Raw genomic sequence first — 16,067 nt, 5'->3', positions numbered from 1 at the left:
TTAGTGAAATGGATACATATTTACAAAAATATAAATTGCCCAGATTAACAGAAGAGGAAGTAAAATACTTAAATAACCCCATCTCAGAAAAAGAAATTGAACAAGCCATTGATGAACTCCCTAGGAAAAAATCTCCAGGGCCAGATGGATTTACATGAATTCTATCAAACATTTAAAGAACAATTAATTCCAATACTATATAGACTATTTGGGAAAATGAAGAAAGTCTTACCAAATTCTTTTTATGATACAAATATGGTGCTGATACCTAAACCAGGAAGAGTCAAAAGAGAAAAAGAAAATTATAGACCAATTTCTCTAATGAATATAGATGCAAAAATTTTAAACAAAATATTAGCAAATAGATTAAGCAACTTATCACAAGAATAATACACTATGACCAGGTAGGATTTATACCAGGAATGCAGGGTGGTTCAATATTAGGAAAACTATCAGCATAATTGAGCATATCAACACAAAACCAACAGAAACCACATGATCATCTCAATAGATGCAGAAAAAGCTTTTGATAAAAATACAACACCCATTCCTATTAAAAACACTAGAAAGCATAGGTATAAATGGAGTCTTCCTTAAAATAATAAATAGCATCTATCTAAAACCTTCAGCAAGCATTATATGTAATGGGGACAGGCTAGAAGCATTTCCAATAAGATCGGGGTGAAACAAGGATGTCCATTATCACCACTGTTATTCAATATTGTACTGGAAATGTTAGCTTTAGCAATAAGAGAAGAAAAGAAATTGAAGGCATTAGAATAGGCAAAGAAGCAAAGCTATCACTCTTTGCAGATGACATGATGATATACTTAGAGAATCCTAGAGAATCAAGTAAAAAACTACTTGAAATAATAAACAACTTTAGCAAAGTTGCAGGCTATAAAATAAACCCACATAAATCATGCATTTCTATATATTACCAAAAAGCCCAACAGCAAGAGATAGAAAGAGAAATTCCATTTAAACTTACATAAGGCTACTGAACAGAATTACAAAACACTTTTCACACAAATAAAGTCAGATCTAAATAATTGGAAAAACATCAGTTGCTCATGGGTAGGCCGAGCTAATATAATAAAAATGACAATCCTACCTAAGCTAATTTACTTATTCAGTGCCATACCAATCAAACTACCAAAAAATTATTTTATAGAGTTAGAAAAAATAATAACAAGATTCATTTGGAAAACAAAAGGTCCAGAATATCAAAGGAACTAATGAAAAGAAATGCAGGGGAAGGTGGCCTAGCAATTCCAGATCTTAAATTGTATTATAAAGCAGCAATCATCAAAACTGCTTGGTACTGGCTAAGAAATAGAGTGGTGGATCAGTGGAATAGGTTAAATATGCAAGACACAGTAGTCAATGACTATAGTAATCTATTATTTGATAAACCCAAAGACCCCAGCTTCTGGGATAAGAACCACTCTTTGAAAAAACTGCTGGGAAAACTGGAAAAGAGTATGGCAGAAACTAGGCATAGACCCAAATCTCACACATATACCAAAATAAAGTCAAAATGGGTTCAAGATTAGATATAAAGGCTGATACTGTACGCAAATTGGGAGAACAAGGAATAGTTTACCTATCAGATCTATGGAGAACAGAAGAATTCATGACCAAACAGGAGATAGAGAACATTATGAGAAGCAAAATGGATAATTTGATTACATTAAATTGAAAAGTTTTTGCACAAACAAAGCCAATGCAACCAAGATTAGAAAGAAGGTAGGAAATTGGGAAAGAATTTTTACAACCAGTCTCTCTGATAAGGCCTCATTTCTAAAATATAGAGAATTAAGACAAATTTATAAGAATACAAGCCATTCCCCAATTGATAAATGGTCAAAGGATATGAACAGACAGTTCTCAGATGAAGAAATTAAAGCCATCTATAGTCATATGGAAAAAATGCTCTAAATCATATTGATTAGAGAAATGCAAATCAAAACAACTCTGAAGTACCACATCACACCTATCAGATTGGCCAACATGACAAAACAGGAAAATGATAAATGTTGGAGAAGATGTGGGAAAATTGGAACACTAATGCATTGTTGGTGGAGTTGTGAAATGATCCAACCATTTTGGAGAACAATTTGGAACTATGCCCAAAGGGCTATAAAAATGTGCATACCCTTTGACCAGCAATAGCACTTCTAGGGCTATATCCCAAAGAGATCATACAAATGGGAAAAGGACCCACATGTACAAAAATATTCATAGCAGCTCTTTTTGTGGTGGCAAAGAATTGGAAATTGAGAGGATGCTCATCAATTGGGGAATGGCTGAACAAATTGTGGTATATGAATGTAATGGAATACTATTGTGCTATAAGAAATGATGAACAGGCTGACTTCAGAAAAACCTGGTAAGACTTGTATGGTCTGATGCTGAGTGAAGTGAGCAGAACCAGGAGAACATTGTACACAATAACAGCCACGTTGTGCGATGACTAATATTGATAAACTTAACCCTTCTCAGCAATACAATGATCTAAGACATCTCCAAAGGCCTCATGGTGGAAAATGCTATCCACAAAGAAGGAAGAACTATGGAGTTTGAATGCAAATCGAAGCATACTATTTGCTATTTTTTTTGTTCTGTTGTGTTTTGTTTCCTCTTTCAGGTGGTTCTTCCTATTGGTTCTAATTCTTACTTACAATATCACTAATGTGAAAATATGTTTAATAGGAATGTATATGTATAGCCTATATCAGATTGCACACTGTCTAGGGGAGGGAAGGTGAGAAAAGGAGAGAAAAATTTCAAACTCAAAAGCTTATGGAAATGATTGTTGATAATTCAAAATAAATCAAAAAAGAAAGAAAGAAAAATGTTAACAGAAAAAACACTAGCTTAAAATTTATCCTGATGTTAAAGGGAATAATCAGTAAACTTTCATGAAGTAAATTAGTTGGAAACCTCTAAAATTGGAATTTATCAAAACTAAGTTGGTACAAAGTGTCTTTTAAGTAACATAAATTTCCAACGTTCTATAACAAACTAAATTCCTAATTACCACAAAATTTCTAGTTACCTAAATTCCCTAGTCAAAAGGTGTTTGTAATGGAAAGGAGATTTGATTTTTATAAGCCAAGAACATACCCAATTAAATTAGCCTTGTCACAATAACAAAGTTTACCAGGCCTTTAAAAAATTATAGCTCACAAACCTCCAAATCAACATATATAAATATATAATTAGATGAAGCAGATATGAAAATTACACCCCAGTTTGGTGTGAGGATTCCCATTTACCTGGTAGGAATTCCACAACACAGAACTCTTGCACAGCATCAAATAAGAATTTATGACTAGATGATTCTAAAACTCCTTGTAGGTTTACAATGGAAATTTTACAAGTTCTTTTCTTTGTATAATCACCAATTTTCCTTTCACAAAAATACCTTTGTAAATATCTGATTAAAACAATAACTCCAAATAGCTTAGTTAACAATCTCATAATTTTCCTAAGTGATAGCCAAACAATTTTAGCTGAAACTTCCTTTTAAATATAGATAAAACTTGAAAGTTTCTAATTTCTTAAATTACAGTACTTCAGAATATTACAACACATGTTCAGATAGAATTACCTAACAGCTTCCTGACCCATTTATTTTTTTCTGATAATACAATTCTTAATCTAACAACATCTAGATTATAAGAGAAATTGCTTTTCTAACAACATAGGTGACACAATTGTTTGCCAAATTGCACAATATACGAAGATTTAGAAATATAACAATACCGTAAACAACATCTTTTTTTAAACTTGAAACAGAACCAATTAATTATCAATCAGGTGACCTTAATTTAGTTGGATATGCTTCCAAATTACCTTGCACAGAAAATCATTCATCTCATCACCATTGGCACTGCATATGGATCATATCTAAACACCCATATAAAGTTACCAAGTATAAAGCAATTACATCTAATTAAAACAGTTAACATTCATATAGCATTTGTCTTATGCCAAGCACTTTACAATCATGTGATCCCCACAATGACCCTGGGATATTAATCTTGATAAGGAGAGCATTCTCAGACTCTGTTGTTATTTTCTTCAGGACAAATCTTGACTTAAATAAAATCAAATCTAGATTTATAATCACTAGTGGTAACATTTTAATTTTCAAAAATACTCTTAGCACTTTAAAAGAAAAGATTATTTCCTCTACTACCTTAAAGAGCTGGAGTCCCATCTCCTTTGAGACTTATCATATAAAGAGCAGCTCCCCTTTCTATCCTGCTGAGAACTTCAGACTGTATGTACTAGGAATCAAACCCATGTCTTATGACAACCCTACTTTTCCCAGGCTACAGTGTTAATTTCAACCAGGGGCTTCTCTTCATTAACCTGCATATCACAAAATTCAGGTGTTCTCTAAGAGATCAAACAGCTCCAAATCTCTCATTCTCTCAAAAGGAGATAGAACCCTGCACTGTCTGTTCCTAGTCCCAATAAAGGAAGAAGTTTGTGAGACAAATCCTTAAAAAAATCCATTTAGATGTTTTTAGCGATTACAGAATTTTTTTAGGAGACATGTAGTAGCTTATGTTCTTGTTGAAACACAAGACTGGGATTCTGGCTACTCCCAATCCCTGGTAATAGATTACAAATGGCTTGACTACCTACCTAACCCAATTTTCCAAATTAAAAACCATACTCACCCTCCTTTTTGTCCTGTTTCTGTTCACCTTTTAGAATCTGGAGAGTTAGCACTTAATAATTTACAAATCAAGACATGCATACATACACATACATATATCTATATCTTTTATAATGTTAATATACATTTTAAACAAATCACTGAAATCCTAAAGTGATTGCATTTAAGGCTATGATATAAAAGTTCTGATCAAAAGTGTCTTAAAAGACTAAAAAAAAAAAGGTTATTTTTAAACACATTGCTCTGATGTCAGATGTATTGGGGGTGGGAGGGGTGTGTAAAGACAGTTCTCTAGATTTAATTTAAACATAATCTACAAACTTTAGCTTTGGGATCTAATTAAACCTGAATTCATCTGACTTTGGAGTACAAAAAACTCTCAGCTTTCCCTCATCAGCCCTTGCTATCTTTGGGCTGCTCAGTCTAGGTCTTCATCAGTATAAAGCTGCTGCTAGTTGATTCCACCTCCCAACAGATTCCTGGAAGAATCTCACCCTGCTTTTACAATTCCATTACTTATTATCTAACTTTATTTTGTAGCCCCAACTTGGCCAGTGTTGGGACCCCCAAAAAAAGTCTTAATCTCCCACTTAAAGCCTAAGGTGGGAGTTCTTTCCCAGTGTTTCCTCTAACCACAGCCTTTGGAAGTTTTCTGGCTGGCTGCATTTTAAATCTTTCAGCACAAACATGTAGACAAGATAGATACAAACAAAGCATGCTAATCTAATTTTCCTGTTGACTTTTTAGGCTTAGTTTGTTTTTAAGATAAACCAATTTAGTTTTAGGCCCTCAAAATTTAGGGTTCTCTTTGGTTATTCTAATTTTTCCCACATCTTTCTAAAAGCCCAATTCATAAAGTAACAAATTCAGACTACAATATAATTTATCACATACCAATTACCTTTACCTAATTACAGAGGACATCCTTTCAGCAAAGACAAACCTATGCAAGTGAACTTTGTTCCCAGAGCCAGCCCAGAGAGAAAAATTCGGACTGCACAGAACAGGCAGGAGTCTGATGTTAGGAGCAAAGGATAGAGAAGGGACTTTCCCCCTCAGGGCCAGAACTTTCAGGAGAATAAGTCCTGGGTACCTAGTCCCAGCACTGTTGGGAAAATGGTCCAGTTTCTAGTTCCCCATCCTAATCTGAGTCTTAAGGCACCAAAAGTGTCAACCTCAGTATTGGTCTAAGAAAAGACAAACAGACTTAGATTGTCTGAGTCCATGTTTTATTTCTCTCAAAACTGGCAGTCATGCATTGCGTCGGAGCTGCAGTCCAAAACTGGGCTCCCCAAGGGAGCCAGTCTGGAACTGGGCTCATTTTGGGGTTAGGGTACACAGTTTCTAAACCTTTCCAACAGGGGCTGGTATCATTTCATCATCAATTCATCTCCAGACAAAGGGTCTATCAGACAACCCCCCCCCAACTGTACCAGACCACTCCCAGCCTTGGGCTATCTAGACAGAAGAATCTATCTCCACCCAAGCCTGAGCAGAACACAGTGGGGTTTCTTTACCTTATATTAAATTATTTTCCAGCTTGGGTTAAGTTTTGACCAGGATAAGGAGAATCAATGTAATCTCATTATCAGAAATGTCCTTCTGATGAAAAACTGAACTTAAAGTCAAGACTTTGAAAGAAGGGTGCTGGGGGGAACTCTGAATCTCCAAGATGATGGTTATTAAAAATCATTTTTCACACCTTGGAACCAAAAAAGTCAAAGCCTATGAGGGTCCTTAGATCATTGAATGTCTGTCCTTTCAGGTACCTTTCAAGTAGGAACATTGGAGGTGGCTGACTGCTCAGAAAACAATATTTCCCAGCAAAGAGGTAAGTCCTGCCTCTTAATGTCAAAATTTTGAGTGGAAAATAAAGCCAAAACATTATACTGGGGAGGGATCTTAGCATCTAGAATATCTAAGTTGCAAGGAAATTTCAAATATAGAATTGGAAGCAATGAGCCCATAGAAGCTGGAATTTCAGTGTTGAAAAAGACTGGAACAGAAAAACATGGGAGACATTCAGAGGTTGAGAATGGAAATTGTCAGAAGTAATGGTATTTGAGCACACAGAATGTCAGGCCTGGGAGCAGCCCTGGGGAAGAGAATGAGAGAGTTAGGTGAGCACTTAGAAAAATAGATATCAGAGGGAGAAGAGCCCTTAGAACCCAGCATCATATCAGGCATAGAAGAGTCCTCACTACCATGGAACGGGATTACTGGCCAGTCTCTGAAAAGATAAGTCATCTGCTCTGGAGGGTCCTCTGAATCAATAGTATCATAAATTGGAAGATTTGATTTTATTATATATTCTTAGTGGGCCAAAATTGGCCCAGTTGAATTAAATTAAAAATCAAGAAGAAAGTCTATTTTTTTATACAATTAATTTTTTTTCCTTTTAAATTTGTGCTAGTGCAATGGTGATACTCTCAAAAAGAAATCTCACACCTGGGCCACACTGCCAAAAGAGTCTGGTGAAAAGGAGGTCTATTTAATGGCTAGCCAGAAAATTCCAGAAAAACAAAAAAATCTTTACTGGAACCAAATGCAATTCCATGCAGGGCCTTTCTTGGTAAAGACTACTATTGTTATTACAATGAGTGGTCATCAATATAAGGTCTATTTAACAATCAAACGTAGTGTTCCTTACAGAGTATTTCATAAGGACACAACAGATACTTGGAAATGATTATCTTAGTGAGACATTTGTGCAGTATAATGATATACAAATAAATAAATAATTGAGAAAAAGAAAAAAAGTAAACATAAAACAAAACCTCTAGACCATAGCAGGTTGTACCTTTCCACTAAAATATCAGGGTTGGTAAGTTCCTTAGAACAGTGAATGTTATTGACTACTTCCAGTTACCTTCAGGGGGTAATATGTAATCAGATGACAGCTTGGAATGCAAAATTTCTTAACCAGGAGCTAAGTAACACCTTTGAATGTGCCAGTGTGGAATGGAAATGAATCCAGAAAATCAGTCTGGGGAAGGATCTTATAGTCTAGAATATCTGAGCTTGAAGGAAATTTCAAATCCAGAAATTTGACCTGGATTAGAGTTAAGTTTGGACTGCAAAGTCCAAATTGTGAGAGGCTAGAATAGAGAGAATGGGAAATGTTCAGGGGCTGAAAATGGAAATTGTCAGAAGTGGGAGGATTTTAGCACATAGAGTGGGAACCGTGAGTTTGAAATAGCCATGGAAAAGAGAATAAGAGAGGAAGGAGGGAACTTAGAAGAAGGTATATCAAAAGAAGGTATATCAGAGTAAAGAGAGCCCTTGGAACTCAAAAGATCAGATCTTGGAAGATTCTAAAAATCACCCTATTTGATAGCTGCGAGGGCTCTGAGAACATAAATAATCAGCTCAGGAAAGGACCTGAAAATGGAAAATCTCATAATAGCCAGGATTTATGTTACTATATACTCTTAGTGGGTCCAAATATTGACCTCATTTAGGTCAGTTAAAAACAACAAGAAAATAAATTTTTTGTATGATATGAATCATATATTATAATTTAATTAATATTATGCATTGGTGATACTGAAAAAAAAGTTTCCCATACTCAACCGTGCAGCTAAAAAGGTATGGTGAACATATTGTCTCTTTTTTAGCCAGCCAGAAAGAAGTCCCAAAACTTGTACATGACAACAGACTTAATTCCATGCAATCTGTTTTTGGTAGACTACTATTGATATTACTATTCATGATAATGAATGTATAGTATTTTTGGCCACACAAAGTGTTACACACAGAGGACTTATAAGGGAGTAGACTTGGGTTTCTATATATATATATATATATATATATATATATATATATATATATATATATATATATATACGTGTGTGTGTGTGTGTGTGTGTGTGTGTGTCTTATAACAATAAGACACACGTGCATTGGAATGATAGTCCAATGAATCAAAAACTGAAAATAACCATATAGATCAGAGGAGTTGTGCCTTTAGTACCAAAAATAAAGTCTCTTTAAAATGTCCTGGAGCAGCTAGGTGACACAGTGGATAGAGCACCAGCCCTGGATTCCAGAGGACCTGAGTTCAAATCCTGCCTCAGACACATAACACTTACTAGCTGTGTGACCCTGGGCAAGTCACTTAACCCCATTGCCTAGCCAAGAAAGGAAAAAAATAAAATAAAATGTCCTTAGAACACTGAATGTCTGGCCTTCCAGGTACCATTCAGGGGGTAAGTGGGAGGGAGTCAAGAATGTAGGATACAGAATTTTCTAGTTTGGCTGTGTGTCCTGACTCTAAAAATCCCAATTTGGATTGGAAAGTGGAGCCATAATTTTAGATTGGGAAGGACATTTAGAAGCTAGGATGTCCGAGATGAAAGAATTTTGAATCTAGAGTCCTGAACTGGATGAACTTCTAGAAGTTGGCATGTCAGTGTTGGGAAGGACTACAAAAGAAGAGAGTAGATTTACCAAGGATGGGAAGGGAAATTGTCAGAAGCAGTGGGATTTTCCCAGACAGAATGTCAGGCCTGGGAGCAGCCAAGGAGAAGACAATGTGAGAATGAGGAGAGTACCAAGAACAAAGGTCATCAGAGCAAGGAGAGCCCTTGGAACATGAAAGGGCAGATCTTGGAGTCCTGAAAACCACGACATGTGATAGCTGGGAGGGCTTTCAGAACATAAATCATCTTCTCCGGAATGGTCTTAGAATGCAAAATCTCATACATGGAAAGGATTGGATTCACACATATTCTTAGTGGGCCAAAATATTGGCTTGTTCAAGGTGATTTTAAAGACCATGAGACAGGATTTTTGCCATTGACATTAATGATTTATTTGAATTTAATATATATCAGACTGGTCATCATGCTTTAACAAAAAATGCTCACATTTTCAATTCCACAGCCACATGTGTATGGGAGAAGGAACTCTCCGTTTTTTGGTTAGCTGAAAAAACCTGGGAAAAAAACAAAGCTTGCACACACCAAAATAAATTCAATTTCCTACAGTCCTTTCTTTGATAAAGACTGCCGTTGATATTCCTATTAATGATAATGAATATCAAGTATTTTTTCTGCAAAAATAAGGTATTAGATACTGAGGACTCATAAAGGAGACAACTTGTATTTCAGAATCATTATGTTAGTAATTTGAAATCATTATAATAGTCATATTTGCATTTTAATTATAATATATTAAATTTTAAAAATTATGGAAAAAATCCCTTATAGATCACATGAGTATGTGACTTTAGAACCAAAACTGTCAGAGCTTGGAAGGTATTTAGAACACTGAATGTCTGTCTGGTCTTCCAGGTACCATTCAAGGGAGAAATTCGGATGTTGCTGAGAGCTCAGAATACATAATTTCCCACCTAAGAGGTGAGTCTCACCTCTAAATATTCCATTTTATATTAGAAAGTGAGGCCAATATATTGGGGAAGTCATGTAGACCCTAGAACATCTCAGCAGGAAGGAAAATTTTTTTTTCGCAGCCAAAGACAAGGTTTATTAGAATATCCACCATATTGGGCAGACTCTTAAGGAGTCTGAATGTTAGTGAGCTCTATTGGCTAGATTGTAAGAATCTGAGCAGTGGCTAGATTATAAGAATCTGAGTATCTTAATGGAGACAAGATGGACCTTATTTACAGAAAGACTATGGGAGGGATCTAGGAGTGGCCAAGTAGTCTATGAGGTAATAGGATTCCAGGGACCTGGACCATGTGGCCAAGGGAGAATGGAGCCTAGCTAGAATTAAGGGTGGGAAATGGCCAAGGGCCATTGGTAGGTAGGACAATGGAAGGCTAGACTAGGTTAAGGGTAACAGAGAATTGGGAGATTAGCTACAATGAAAGGTCAGTGCATGGGTAATAGCCTCAGGGGAACACCATAGGTGTGGCCATGTAGGAAAATCCAAGGTTTTTCCTTTTTGGGGTCTAGATCCCATCGTCATCATTCCCCCCTCAAACAAATGGAACTCAAATTCTTTTGGTATAAGGGGCAAAAGTCTTGGCTTCTGAAATTGCTTACTGCTGGAAAGGGGCAAAGAGCTGTCCCTGCCTCAAGGGGGTCCCAAAGAGGAGGTTGACTGGAATTGAGCACAGGCTGCATCCAGGGAACAATGGGAGATCATTGACTGGTACCCACTGTTTGCTATCAACTATAGGTGAATGGCCTATAGTCTGGAAGACACAAATCTGACAGAAAAGGCTGCAGGGCCCAGATATGACAGGATAAAAGTTCCTTACCTCTGTTTGGATTCAGATAATTCAATTTTCCAACCATGTAGTATCAAATCCACCTCATAGCCAGACTCAGGAATAGCCAGGTGGGTAACATTCCTTTTCAAAGGAACATGATGGGGAACCTGAGCCAGGAGGATCCCATCTTGGACTCAGGCAAAAATTGTCCTCTCAGCTTTTCCCTGATGATGACTTCTCACCACTATCACATGTTCTCTGAGTAGTTTGTGACATTTCTCTCAGATGGATTATTGATTATCATTGGATTATTATGATCCATCAGACAACTTAAAATAAAATCCTATGAGCTTTTACCTCAAACAGCAAGTTTCACTAATCACAGTTTAGGAAAAGTTTTTCCAGGATTTACATCTCAAATTTAAATTTGTCCTGGTATAAAAAGCCAATTGTTAGAGATCATTCCTATATAATTGCAAATTCTTAGCAAGACAAAACCCAAACAAGCTTTTTGACAAGTTTACACATTAAAATAACCAATAATAGCCAAATTATTTCAGCGGTAACCCAATTATGAAAAGTTGCTTGATATAGCTGATAGAAAAAGTTCACCAACTTGAAACTTGAAACAAACCCATTACCAATCAGGTGACTTTAATTTTGTTAAATGCATTTCCAGATTACTTTACACAGAGAATCAATATCTCATTAACAGTTAAAACTACAACTTTAAAAGAGCATGCTTACCCAAGTTGGGAGGATGGCTTCTTTACCTTGAGCAGGATGTGCTGATCCTCTGTGATGTTTCCAGGCAAAGATTGCCCCAGGGACCAAGGCCATTGCTGTGGTGCCCCACACGCTGTAGCTGCTGCCCTTCCCTCCTCCTTCCTTTCCCAGGTGGGGAAGGGAGAAATCAAAGGTGAGGGGTAGAGGGTGAAACTCTCTTCTCCTGTGAGAGGGGTTAACAGAGATACCCTCTGACTCAAGGGAAGGGAGTGGGAGAAAGGAGTGACCAGGGTTGTAAGGAGGAGTTTCAAAACTCCTTAATGAACAAAACCTCCAGAATCTGCCAAGATATTTTTAGCTGGTCTAACTTTCCCCTATAACTTCCATGAAGGAGGATTCAGGGGTGTAGAGGGAAGGGAGTAAATAAGCATTAGGGAACCAAAAAGCAACTGCAGTTTTTTTTTTTTCCCAATTCCCCAGCGCCAAGAGATTTGACAGAATTGGGTATACACTTCCAGATAGGGTGCCTATCTTTGTCCTCTATGCTGCGGAAGGTGTACCCAGGTCCATGGCCTCAAACTAACCCAGTGGACCGAGAGCCTGAGAGCATCAGACTGAGTGTGAGACAGCCTCCTAACTGTCTGCCCAAAAAGCACCTCCAAGCCTTGGTGCTTGGAGAGCAACCCCAACTGTAGAGCAAGAAAGGAGGTGGGTGGGGGGGCTTGACATACCTTCTAGTCTTGGCTGGAGAAGAGCTTGGGGTTAGGCAGTTTCCCCATACAGGCCACCAAAATGATGAGGTTTAGGGGTTTAGGAGTGCTGGGACCCCAAAATCACAATAAGCATTTCTTGCCCAAAAGAATTCGACCCAAGCCTTCTTTCAGCCAAAGACAAGGTTTATTAGAATATCTGTCATACTGGGCAGACTCTTAAGGAGTCTGAATGTTAGTGAGCTATTGGCTAGATTATAAGAATCTGAGCCAGGAAGGAAATTTCTAAACCAGAATCCAGAACTGGATAAGACTGTAAAAGCTGGAATGTCAGTGTTGGGAAGGACTAGAGCAGAGAGAGTAGAAGATATTCATGGGTGGAGAATAGAAATTGTGAGAAGCTGGAGGATTTTAACACATAGAATGTCAACCTTGGAAGTAGCCATTGAGAAGGGAATGAAAGATTTAAGAGAACACCCAGAAGGGATATCATATCAAGGAAAACCCTTAGAACACAAAAGGTAAAGAGCAGGAGTGTCCTAAAAACATCTCTGTGCCATAGCTGTGAGGCCTCTGAGAACATAAATCATCTTTTCAGCAAGGGACCTTAGAGAGGAAGATATCATAATTGGCAAAGATTTATTGGAAATATACATATACATTCTTAGTTGTCAAAATATTGACCATTCTTAGGTAATTAAAAAAAAACCCAAGAAGTAGATACTTTTGATAACCTCAGTCATTTATTTCAATTTCATTTATATAAAATAGTTGTAGAGCTTTAAAAAAAATTCACTTTCTAAACCACAAACTATTTTTTGACTAGTCAAAATAATCTCCCTGGAACCTAAAACCTTCCACATAATCAAATGCAATTCCATGCAGTTCCATCAATACTAAAGATTAGTATTGTTATGACTATGAAGATAATTATTTTAAAGACTTTATAGGGGACAGCTAGGTGGCACAGTGGATAGAGCACCAGCCCTAGAGTCAGGAGGACCTGAGTTCAAATGTGACCTCAGACACATAATACTTACTAGCTGTATGACTCTGGGCAAGTCACTTAACCCCAATTGCCTCACCAAAAAAAAAAAGAAAAGACTATATAGCAAAATCTTGTTGTTCCAGATAGAGCATTTAAATGGGACAATACTTCAAAAACATATCAATCGGCAAGGCTTATGTGCATCCTAATAATATCTAAATGAACAAAACATTGAAAAAAAAAAAAGAAAACCTTCAATATCCTAGCCGGCTACAGAATTAGAACAAAATATATCAAGTCTGGGAACGTCCTTAAACCACTCAATGTTATGGAATGTTTCCAGGTGTCTTTCAAGGAGGGATGTTAGAGGTGACCAAGAGTTTAGAATTGAGAATTTCCTACTTAGGATGTAATTCTTCTCTTTGGATATCCCAAATTGCAATGAGAAGTGAAGCTGTAATATTAGATCAGGGAGGGCACTTAGAACCCAGAATGTCTGCACTTGAAAATTTAAATCCATAATCCTGAGGTGGATGAGGCTATAGAAGCTGGACTATCAGTGTTGGGAGGGACTAGCACAGAGAGAGATGGAGATTTTCAGAGGCTGAGAATGGAAATAGTCAGAAGCATTAGGATTTGAGCACACAGAATGTCAGGATTTGGTATAGCCATGGAAGAGTGAGGGAGAGAGTTAGTAGAGCATTTACAAGCAGGGATATTAGACCAAGGAAACACAAAAGGCCAAATCTTGAAGTGTCCTAAAAGCTATTGTAGGAAATAGCTGGAAAGGGTCTGGCAGCATAACTCCTCAGCTCTGGCAGGGGTCTTAGAATGGAAAATATCACAAAATATCATAAATGATAAGGATTTATTTTAATATGCATTTTTAGTAGGCCAAAATATTGGCCAATTCTAGTTACTTTTTTTAAAAAATGCTTTGTAGATTTTTTATATGAGACAATTAATTTCATTACAATAAAGCTTAGCCCACTATTGATACATTAAAAAAAGAAATCTCACATCTAAAACCATAATTATAATTATTATAATGAATTTTTAGAAAAAATAAGACATCATACATGCTAGTTTTAAAGGAATATATATGCTTTGGAGGCAGCTAAGTGGCACAGGGGATAGTGTGCCGGGCCTGGAGTCAGGAAAACCTGAGTTCAAATCTGACCTCAGGCATATATTGGCTATGTGACCCTGGGAAGGTCATTTAACCCTATTTGTCTCATTTTCCTCATCTGCAAAATGAGCTAGAGAAGGAAATGGAATACCATTCCAGTATCTTTTCCAAGAAAAACCCAAATAGGGTTTATAAAGAGTGAGCTATGACTAAAACAACTGAATACCAATGTATCTACTTCAAAGCCTTTGTATTGGTTAAGCATATGTGTAATGTTATAAAAAAATAAAAGGTAGGGGGAGGGGAACCTACTTAGTATTAACAGGGTGAGGCCTTAGAGTCTAAGACTTAGAACATAAAATTTCAGGATTGGGAGGTTCCTTAGAACATTGAATGTCTGGACTTTGAGGATCCTTTTAGAGGAGAAGCTTGAAGGTTGGAGGGGGCTTGGAATGTAACATCAGTGAGCTGCTAGGACAGTGTAATTACTGAATGGCAGAACTTGGAATGCACATAGAAGTCAATACAGCAGAGCGAGAAGGTCAGTTAGAATAGGTTTTGTTTGAGTTGTGTGGAATTTCCAAACCAAGATGGGGCACTAAAACCTGCCCTAACAGCGTTGGGAGGGACCTTAAAAGACAGTGAGAGATGTTCAAAACCTGAGAAAAGAAATTTCTAGAGCCAGTGGGACCCTGGGACAGAGGAGGTTAGGACTAGGTATATCCATGGACAGAAATAGAAGAGCACTCCAGGGGTAGGGAACCTGTGGTCTCAAGGCCAAAAGTAGCCCTCTAGGGCCTCAAGTGTGGTCCTTTGACTGAATCCAAACTTCACAGAACAAATCCCCTTAATAAAAGGATTTGTTCTGTAAAACTTGGACTCAGTCAAAAGGCCACACCCCCACCACATGTGGCCTCCAGGCCATAGGTTCCCCACCCCTGACTTAGATCAAGGAACATTAGAGCTATCCCAGCCTTTAGAACATAGAATGTCAAAAGTCAGAGGGGCCTTGAAGGCAGAGACTGTCTGAGCTGGGAGTGTCAGGACATGGTAAATTGTCAGCTCTGGGAAAGCAAATATTATTGCTGGGAAGGAGGTTGCTTGGTTATGTGCTCAGTGGGTCAAAATATGGGGAAGGGCAAGGTAATTTAAAAAACAAGAAGCCATTGTAATTTTGGAAAGAGTTTAATCATTTATATAATTTATGTCAGCACAGAAGTGATGCTTTCAATGAAAACCGAGGTCTTCAAATGCCCAGATAATCTTGCAAGGTGCCTGGACAGTGCTTCATTTACCTAAAAACAATAAGGAAAAAAGGAAAGGAAACCTTGTAACAGCCTGCAGTCCCTTCATCAGGTAAGACAGGTATTATGATAATGATAATGATCGTGGAATATTTCAGATTTAAAAAAAGTAGGTGTTGAGTCTTTGGAATTAAAAGGAAGAGGATGTGTGCTTTGAAGTCAGTATAATAAGGCAGAAGGGAAATGTATTGAAATCAATGAACTGAAAACTTTAAAGGAATAAAAGAACCTTTGTATGTTTGAAAAAGTTGTGCCCTGAGAAACAAAACTCCAGATCTGGAAGTGTCTTTAGAACCCTGCGTGTCTGGCCTTCAAGATGATTTTCGGGGAAGA

The 16,067-nt window shown here is 37.2% G+C and overlaps 1 long non-coding RNA gene across 1 annotated transcript in view; it reads left to right on the top strand.

The window, feature by feature from the left end:
• Positions 1 to 15,780, top strand: part of LOC144455039 (uncharacterized) — a 68,086-nt gene extending 52,306 nt beyond the window's left edge. Inside the window, exons 3-5 of the long non-coding RNA XR_013483682.1 lie at positions 6,462 to 6,527; positions 9,991 to 10,056; positions 15,647 to 15,780. This is a non-coding gene — a long non-coding RNA (uncharacterized LOC144455039). The remainder of the gene's footprint in view (positions 1 to 6,461; positions 6,528 to 9,990; positions 10,057 to 15,646) is intronic.
• The last annotated feature ends 287 nt before the right edge of the window (positions 15,781 to 16,067 follow it).

Source organism: Phascolarctos cinereus, unplaced genomic scaffold (genome assembly GCF_003287225.1).
Source record: "Phascolarctos cinereus isolate Bilbo 61053 unplaced genomic scaffold, phaCin_HiC Scaffold_8;HRSCAF=390, whole genome shotgun sequence".
Classification (NCBI taxonomy): domain Eukaryota; kingdom Metazoa; phylum Chordata; class Mammalia; order Diprotodontia; family Phascolarctidae; genus Phascolarctos; species Phascolarctos cinereus.
This window is presented reverse-complemented; position numbering and strand designations above follow the sequence as displayed.